The sequence below is a fragment of the Silene latifolia genome, chromosome 5 (genome assembly GCF_048544455.1).
Source record: "Silene latifolia isolate original U9 population chromosome 5, ASM4854445v1, whole genome shotgun sequence".
Classification (NCBI taxonomy): domain Eukaryota; kingdom Viridiplantae; phylum Streptophyta; class Magnoliopsida; order Caryophyllales; family Caryophyllaceae; genus Silene; species Silene latifolia.
In genome coordinates this window covers 921,559-930,567 of record NC_133530.1, presented here as the reverse complement: position 1 = coordinate 930,567, position 9,009 = coordinate 921,559, and the positions used below count along the sequence as shown (strand labels likewise).

At 43.6% G+C, this 9,009-nt stretch overlaps 1 non-coding gene across 1 annotated transcript; it reads right to left on the bottom strand.

Moving 5' to 3' along the window:
• Positions 1-7,031: 7,031 nt before the first annotated feature.
• LOC141658130 (small nucleolar RNA R71) lies at positions 7,032-7,138 on the bottom strand. Its single transcript, XR_012549034.1, has one exon. It is a non-coding gene; the product is annotated as a small nucleolar RNA R71 (small nucleolar RNA).
• Between the last annotated feature and the right edge of the window lie 1,871 nt (positions 7,139-9,009).

The window sequence follows — 9,009 nt, the reverse complement described above, 5'->3', positions numbered from 1 at the left end:
ACATATGCATACCATCTTGAAATAAATGACTTGAATGAATACATAACACAACGATTTTATCTACCCCACTCACTATTAGTCGGTTTCTATATATTTGTTATGAGTTTTATACTAGCCCCAAGAATCTTTTCCCCGCTAGACGTATAGCCGAAGGCTCACCACGCGGTTGCAGGGCTGCTCTGATACCAATCTGTAATGCCCCGAAAATCGAGCAGGCAGCTCAAAATAGCCCTTTTATAAATAAAAGACAGCAGCGGAATTACAAGGGCGTCACCGCCGTATTCCCCCTCCGGAGAATACAAGGCTAAACAATAAAAATAAACTACTAAAGCTTAAAACTATTTACAACTTATACTTATTATCCTCTATAATGTCAATTCCTCACACTTGACCTTCCCCGATACTTGTACCTGAAAAAGAGTGAAAGTAACGGAATCAGCCAACCACAGGCTGAGTGTGACGATCCGCACACTTGAGCCCTTAGATTTATCTATGCTTATGTAATTTCATTTTCCTTGTACATTTGTAGTAAGTATTTTCTTAGTAGTTTTAGAATAGGTTTCCATAAATAGGTATATTGCTATTCTGAACTAAACTTGTAAATTCAATGTTTCCTGCTACCAGGACCAAATAATCAAATTTGCCTCTTTGAGATGTGCTAGTCAATGAAAAACCGCTTCTCATCCAAAAGCTTGTTGTTGCTTGTTGCTTGCTTTCAATAATCGTATTGCTTACTTTTATTGCTTTCGTGTGCCGGACTTGATAATCGTGACTAGGATTCCCGACACACACCGACCCGAGACCCGAGTATCGTGCTAGTGGGCGATCCCTCACTAGTACGAAGATCCTTGTCACTTGCATCTTGCCTTGAGACGGGCAAGGGTGCGCGCCACGGTCCGACAAAAGTAGCGGACCGTGACATTTGGTATCAGAGCCCGGTCTTCGGACGGGCGTCTGCAAGCCGCATTTGTTCATCGAGATCGAGAAAATGGGCGAAACAATCGAGGACCGAGTGGATGCCTTAATGGACACAATCGACGTCAAGCTTCCCAAACTCGAGAGCATCGTTATGCGGATGGCCGCGAGCCTCGAGGAGTTGCAAAAGACGGTTTGTGACCTTGAGACGAAGGTGGACGGGATGGATACCCGCATCCATGCGATCAGTGCTGCGATCCCCGACGATCGGGAGGAAGAGATCAATCATCTGCATCGAAAGGTCGAGATGTTAGAGAACACGTGTGCCACGCTCGTGAAAGCGGTGGCCAATGACGGGAAATCTGTGGGGAGCCATAAGGTGAAGGCCCCTCCACCTCGTGCCTACGATGGGGCGAGGGATTCGAAAGCGGTCGATAACTTTATCTTCGACATGGAGCAATACTTCCGAGTAAGTGGGCTCGACGAAGACGCGGAAGTTGTCACGGCAAGCATGTATCTAGTCGATGATGCCAAGATGTGGTGGAGGGCTAGGTACAAGGAAATCGATGCGGGCACGATTACGGTGACATCGTGGGCCGACTTCAAGAAGATCTTGAAGGATCACTTCTACCCCGAGAACACGGAGTTTGTTGCTCGGAAGAAGTTGAAGGAAATCAAGCACACCAAATCAATCCGGGAATATGTGAGGGAATTCTCAGCGTGCATGCTCGAGATTAGCGAAATGTCCGAGACGGATAGGACATTCGAGTTCATTGACGGGTTGAAGAGGTGGGCGCAACAAGAGGTCATGAGGCGAATCCCAAAACTCGTCTTGGCCATATCGGCTGCGGAGCGCCTTCTCGACTTTCACGGAGAGCGAGAGGCACCAAGAGTTGTGGCACCAACGGGGAATATGGGTGCATCACAAAGTGGGTACAATGGACAAAGGCCACAAAACAGCGCCATTTCAGTTGGGAACAGTCGGTTCCGCTCGCAAGGAAGTCAAGCCCAATCGGCGAGCACTACAAACTCGCCCTCAAGCTCGTCTTCTAAGGCGGGAAACTCTCTTCGCTTCCACGACGAAGAGACCGTTCGCGTGTTTTGTGTGCAAGGGTCCTCACAAGATGGCCGATTGTCCGAGCAAAGCGGAGTTCAATGCCATGTTCAAGGAGATGCCGAAAGGGGCTCAAGAACGTCTTGATGGGGCGTTGGCCGACTATCACCAAGAGTGTAACGAAGACTCGAGTGATGGTGAAGACCAACCACGGATGGGCTCACTCCAACGGATCAGCGCGATGGGGAAATACGAAGATTCCTCCGCCAAGATATCCAACGGGCTCATGTACGTGGACTTGATGGTGAATGGGAAGCAAGCACGAGCCTTGATCGACTCGGGCGCCTCCCATAACTTTGTTACGAAAGAGGAAGCGGATCGGTTGGGGCTAGTTCTCGGGATGCTAACAGTGCTGAAGCGGTCAATGGGAAAATGAGACGCGTCCAAGGAGTGGCTAAGAAGGTCGCGGTTCAAGTGGGTGAGTGGGCGGGGAGCTCGACTTCACCACCGTTCCACCGGATGACTTCAAGTTAGTACTCGGGATGCAGTTCTTCCAGAAAGCATTGGTAGTATTGAAACCAAGTGACGGATCGATGCTACTAATGGGGTCTATCGTAGTGAATACGGTAGACGGCGACGAAGCCAAGGGGCAGCATCGAATTTCGGCTATGAGGGTGATACCGACGCCGAAACAAGGGATGCGACCTTGGAGAATGCCTAAAGGTTCGGTGGAGCCGAGGCGAACAAGACCCGGCTAACTACGATGCTAAGTGGCACTGGGGACGAAAGAAGAGTCTACCCTCTCACCGAGGAGTAGACAATGAGGGCCGAGATGCCCAAAGAAGTAGGCCTCGTACCATCGTGGGGCCGCGTCGAGGTCTTTGAATCGACGCCTGGTTTCGGGTCGGTCGACCCAAGAGAGAAGGCCTCGCATCATCAGGGGGCCGCGCCGAAATGCTGATTCGGCGTCCTGGAGATCTCACATTACCTTGAATGCAGGTGCTGAAGTGACGAGAGACAAGACGAAGGTCCGTTGGGGCCAGTACTTGGAGAAAGCCCGAGAGAGCACTTTTCAAGCGGCAAAAGTGGGCGTTCCCGAGAGACAAGGAGCACGTGGTGGACTTGGAGAACATGATGTTCGGCAGCTTCTATGTCAAGGAACTCCAGCCTATCCTTGAAGGGACGAAGAGGCCAGTCATTGTTTGGGACGAAGCGCACATTCAAGCCGAGTTGTACAAGCCAATCCCCAACACCGCATGGACGAGTCGAGCTCACCGAGGATGTCTCACTGAAGCACCGTTCAAGATTTTTTGTGTTGCCGAGGGCGGCAACAGATTAGGTGGGGGAGAGTGTGACGATCCGCACACTTGAGCCCTTAGATTTATCTATGCTTATGTAATTTCATTTTCCTTGTACATTTGTAGTAAGTATTTTCTTAGTAGTTTTAGAATAGGTTTCCATAAATAGGTATATCGCTATTCTGAACTAAACTTGTAAATTCAATGTTTCCTGCTACCAGGACCAAATAATCAAATTTGCCTCTTTGAGAGGTGCTAGTCAATGAAAAACCGCTTCTCATCCAAAAGCTTGTTGTTGCTTGTTGCTTGCTTTCAATAATCGTATTGCTTACTTTTATTGCTTTCGTGTGCCGGACTTGATAATCGTGACTAGGATTCCCGACACACACCGACCCGAGACCCGAGTATCGTGCTAGTGGGCGATCCCTCACTAGTACGAAGATCCTTGTCGCTTGCATCTTGCCTTGAGACGGGCAAGGGTGCGCGCCACGGTCCGGCAAAAGTAGCGGACCGTGACACTGAGTATGACTCCAGTTCCCTCCCCCGGCCTTATGTCATATCTTTTATACAACAGGAATTATCACCTTCAACCAATAACTTACCAAAATACAGTAGTCCCTGCCATGGACCAACCCGGTATCCCAAAAACATTATATGACCACCATACCAACATGATATATATTCTTATCACATTAATGTCGGTCTACCATTACTGAATTTGAGAAACATTATGGAGATCCGCACTCACACCGGGTCTAAGACCCACCTCCATGTATACAGGAACAGAATAATTTCACTCGGGCCAACGCCCCTTAGTTCTCATGGGCCAACGCCCTTTTTGTTATATATGGAGTACTCCCGGAGCCAACGCCCCCTTCTGTGTACACAGATTACGACATAATGTCACCTCAAACCAATAATCGTATCCTGAATGCTACAATTGGCCAATTATACATTATACCGACAACACTATTATCACAACATACATTCATAAGACGGTAATTAATAAAACATGTGAGCAGTATAACGATTATAAGATGAAATTAACAATAAAACCAATATAACAGATTATTTCTAATCTCTTATTTCAAACGTAAACAATTACTTTTATCGATAAAGAGTTCCGAAGTCATACCTTCTCAAATAGGTTTATGCTACGGAAGGAAAATCCGAAATTTGGTTGTATAGATGGTGTGTACTCTCGGAAATTGCTTAGCTGGTCTTTCTTTTTCTCTCTTTATATACTCCTACCCCTTTGTTTTTTCCTATGAATCACTCGGTGATTCTTATCAAACTATGGGCATGCATGAGTCATACACCCTAGCCTCCCTACGTGGAGTTGTGTAAAAATTATTGTTTTTCTTTTTTTTCATAATTATCTAATTAATACGGAGTAGTAAACATCGTAACAGGTCCGACTCATATACTCTTAGACAAATTACTAAAATGGAGCCGTCTTCGTGTATACAGAAAAAAATATACGAGCTTAGTCTATAAAGTTTCTAATGGTCCCATGATAAGTGCATAATTTACATACTTTTACCCCTCATTTTAGCTCGGTTTCTATTGTTCGTCGTACTTTAATTAGTATATATTTGAGCTAATCTTGTGTTCTAGGTGTATTGTTGTGTTTGTTATGGTTTTGTAGGAATCTAAGCATTTAGAGGCTTTTTCCTACCATTTTATACACCAAGTTCACTAAGCTAATCAAGACCAAGTGTTGGACTAAGCATGGAGCATTGGATTGGGTTTTGCATGAAGAAATTGATGGATTGAAGTGAGAATTGCAAATGTTGCCAACAATCAAAGTCAAGGCCCAATGATCAAGTCCAAGTCAAGATGAAAAAGCTTAGGATTCTAACAAGCTTAGGATGCTCATTTAGATGCTCAATGAAAGATTTATGAAGCATTAACCGGGTGCATTAAGGAGCATTTATCGCAAACATTGGATTCCTCAAGAAATTAAGTGAGGAATTAAGAGAAAATGCCCGGAAACACACGACCCCGATCGGGGCCGCATGCATCTCAAATGTTTACGTTTCTCCTTCCTCTCCTATAAATAGGAGAGGTACTCCGAGGCTTGAGGCATCCAATTTTACGTCCAAGTTTTAGTTTACAATAGCCTTAAGCATTATAGTTCTCTCAACAGTTTTCATATTAGTTTACAAATTAGTTAATCTTGTAGTTGTTCAAACATTTGGTTCTAAGTTATTTCAAGCTTTTGGTTATACATTGTTCTTCCATACAAGTTCTCTATTATTAAGGTATTTCTATTTCTAGTTTGCAACTTTACATTTCTATTTTAGTTACCACATAGTTTATAATCAAGCATTCCATTTTATATTAGCATTGTTCTTTTCTCATGTTATATAATCTAATTAATATAAATCTTATAACCATGTTTAATATTTCTTACAATTTAGTTTGCAATTCACATTTTAGTATGAGTAGCTAATTCTCTTAGTCTAAGGGCTAGGGGAGCCATGCAATAATCAAATATGTAACATGATAAAATAAGTCAATAATAATATTGTTCAATTTGCTTCTATCACATGCTTGTGCCACAATGTTTAATCTTTGTTTAGGGCCCTATTCAATTGATTAAGTTTGTTTATTCGTTCTATAAGTCGAGAGACACGGAATTGAATTAGACTAAGCATGTATAGTAGGACGACCTAGTCATGGACGAGAGTTTCTCTAGGACCCGGTCTATGGTTGATGCTAATATCGTAAGATGGGTATCTTTAAGCCTAAGCAATTGACGATGTTGTTAGTACCAAGTTTATCATGATAATATATTTACCCTTGCATGTGTGAACCGAACCCCTTAGACTCTCTTTTAATCATATAATTCACATCATAGTTTTATTAGTCAATCAAACAATCAAACCAAACCAAATCGTAATCGACCTTGATAAAAATCTACCCATAGCAATTCACGAAGTAATTCCCGTTTCCTTGTGTTCGACCCCTATTACTACATTCATTTGTTGTCTAGGGAATTTATCTTTGCATAGGTACGCGATTAACCTATCAAATTTTGGCGCCGTTGCCGGGGAAACGGTTTTATTGCTTTTTGAATTGTCGATTTTTATCTTGTTTTCTTTTGTCTTGGGGAACACTTGTTCCTTGAGACCGTTACTTATCACTTCTCTAGAAATTGTTGTCTTATGCCCAGGTCATCACGCAAGGGAGAATTGCTTTCACCGGATTCCGATCCCGAGAAAACCTTTAGGAGAAGACGACGTTTTTGGAAGGAAGTGAAAGAAGCCTCTTCTCCCGTACAAGCCGAAAGTGCTAGAAAGTCTTACTTAGACGATCTAGAGGTTCTTGAAGAGGAGGAGGTTTCAAGTTCATCATCTCCACCACCATCACCATCTACTACAAAAAAGATGGTGAAACTTTCCGATCATTCAAAGCCCACCGCGGCCATGCTTCCGGCCGGAATCACAACCACTCAAATCACCGCGCCGGAAATCGAGATCAAGCCGGCTTTCATTAGCCTTGTGGAGAGGAAGCAATTTGGAGGAAGTCCTTTGGAGGATCCCAATTTGCATGTGCAAAACTTTTGTGACTATTGCTCCATGATCCGTCAAACGGGCGTCACCCAAGCCCAAATAAGGGAAATACTTTTCCATTTCTCTTTGAAGGACAAGGCCAAGCTATGGATCAATAGCCTTGACCGCACCACCTTGGGAATCACCAATTGGGAGACATTGGCTCTTGCTTTTTATCAAAAGTTTTTTCCACCGGAGAAAACTCAAACTTTGAGGAGCCAAATCACCGGATTCCGTCAACAAGCTCTTGAGAGCTTATATGAGGCTTGGGAGAGGTACAAAGAGCTTCAAAGGCAATGCCCACATCATGGGCTAGATGATTGGTTTCTAGCAATAACATTCTACAATGGATGTTGTGCCGAGTCCCGAAGGATTCTTGATTCCGCCAACAATGGGCGGTTTGATCAAATTGACACCGATCTTGCTCATGCCACGATCGAATCTATGGCGGTCCATGATGCCCAATATGTCAATTCCCGAGTTATGCCACCCAAAGGTAAAGAAGAATCCTCTAACAACTCCGTTTTGCTAGCTCAAATTGCCTTGCTCCAACAACAATTGGCGGAAAGAGATGCTAAAGATTCCATCCAACAACTCAATGTTGTGTCTTCAACAAGCCAAATCATTGTTTGTGACGGTTGTGGAGGTGCGGGTCATTATGCCGCTCATTGTCGAGCCCCCATTGAAGAGGTAAATGCTTTTCAAGCTTTAAGACAAAGTTTATATCCACCAGGTACATTTTCCAACACTTATAACCCGAATACAAAATTCCACCCGAACTTGTCTTATAATAGCAACAATGTGCTTAACCCTCAACCCCCACCACAACAAAATGCCTATGTTTCTCAACAACAAAAGTATATCCCTCCACCGGGTTATCAAAATCAACAAAGGCCCCCACACAACAATTACCAACAAAATCCACCACAAAATGGCCAACAAAACAATCAAGGAGGTGGTAAACTCGAGGGCATGATAGTCCAAATGCAAAGGGAATTGTTGGCTCAAATTCAAAAGAATGATCAAGCTCATAGTGCCACGGTCAAGATGTTGGAACAACAAGTGGCTCAACTAGCCGCTTCTAGCTCTCAAAGGAAGAATGGTCAACTACCTCCCCAAGGTGAGCAACCACATGAAACCGTTAATTCTATTTCCTTGAGAAGTGGTTCAAGCTATGATGGGCCATCCATGACTTTGGATGATGAGGTGGTTGTTAAGAAGGCTAAGCTTGGGGGAAATGACAAAAAGAAGGCTAGTGAAGAACCTATTGTTAAAGATCGTGTGCCGTTTCCTCATCGATTATTGATGCTAAAGAGGAAGAACAAGTTTGATGCCAAAGATGTTGGGTCCTCTATGCCCAAAGAAAATGATGAGGTGGTTGTTGAAGAAATCTCTCCTAATGCTAAGGAGAGTGATGTCATTTCAAAGAAAGTGGATGCTCCTAAGGAGAATGAGAAAGAGATAGTGAAAGATGTGGAGGATGCTCCTCCAAAAGAAGTTGTTCAAGTACCATTTCCCCATCGTCTAGCAAAGCACAAGGAGGAAGGTAAGTTTGCTAAATTTTTGGAAGTTTGTAAGAATTTGCAAGTTACCATCCCATTTATGGAATTAATTACTCAAGTCCCTTCTTATGCAAAGTTTATGAAGGAAATCCTCTCAAAGAAGCGATCCTTCAATGAGGTTGAGACCATTGCTTTTATCGAAGAGTGTAGTGCACTCTTACAAAATAAGTCTCCCCCGAAACTTAAAGACCCCGGTAGTTATTCTATTCCTTGCACTATAGGCACATATACCATTTATAAGGCCCTTTGCGACCTAGGTGCTAGTGTAAGTGTCATGCCTTACTCCCTTTGTGAAAAACTTAACATGGGTGCTTTAAAATGCACAAGTATTACATTGCAAATGGCGGACCGTTCTTTAAAGCGACCTTTAGGTGTCTTAGAAGATGTTCCCGTCAAAATTGGTAAGTTTTTCATACCCGTTGACTTCCTCATACTTGATATGGCCGAGGACTCTCAAACCCCAATTATATTGGGTAGGCCATTTTTACACACCGCGGGTGCATTAATTGATGTGAAAAACGGGAAGTTGACATTGGAAATGGGTGATGACCGGGTTTCCTTTAGTAAAAACAACACCATTAGAAGCCCAATGTTACAAGAGTCTTGTTATTTACTTAGCACTG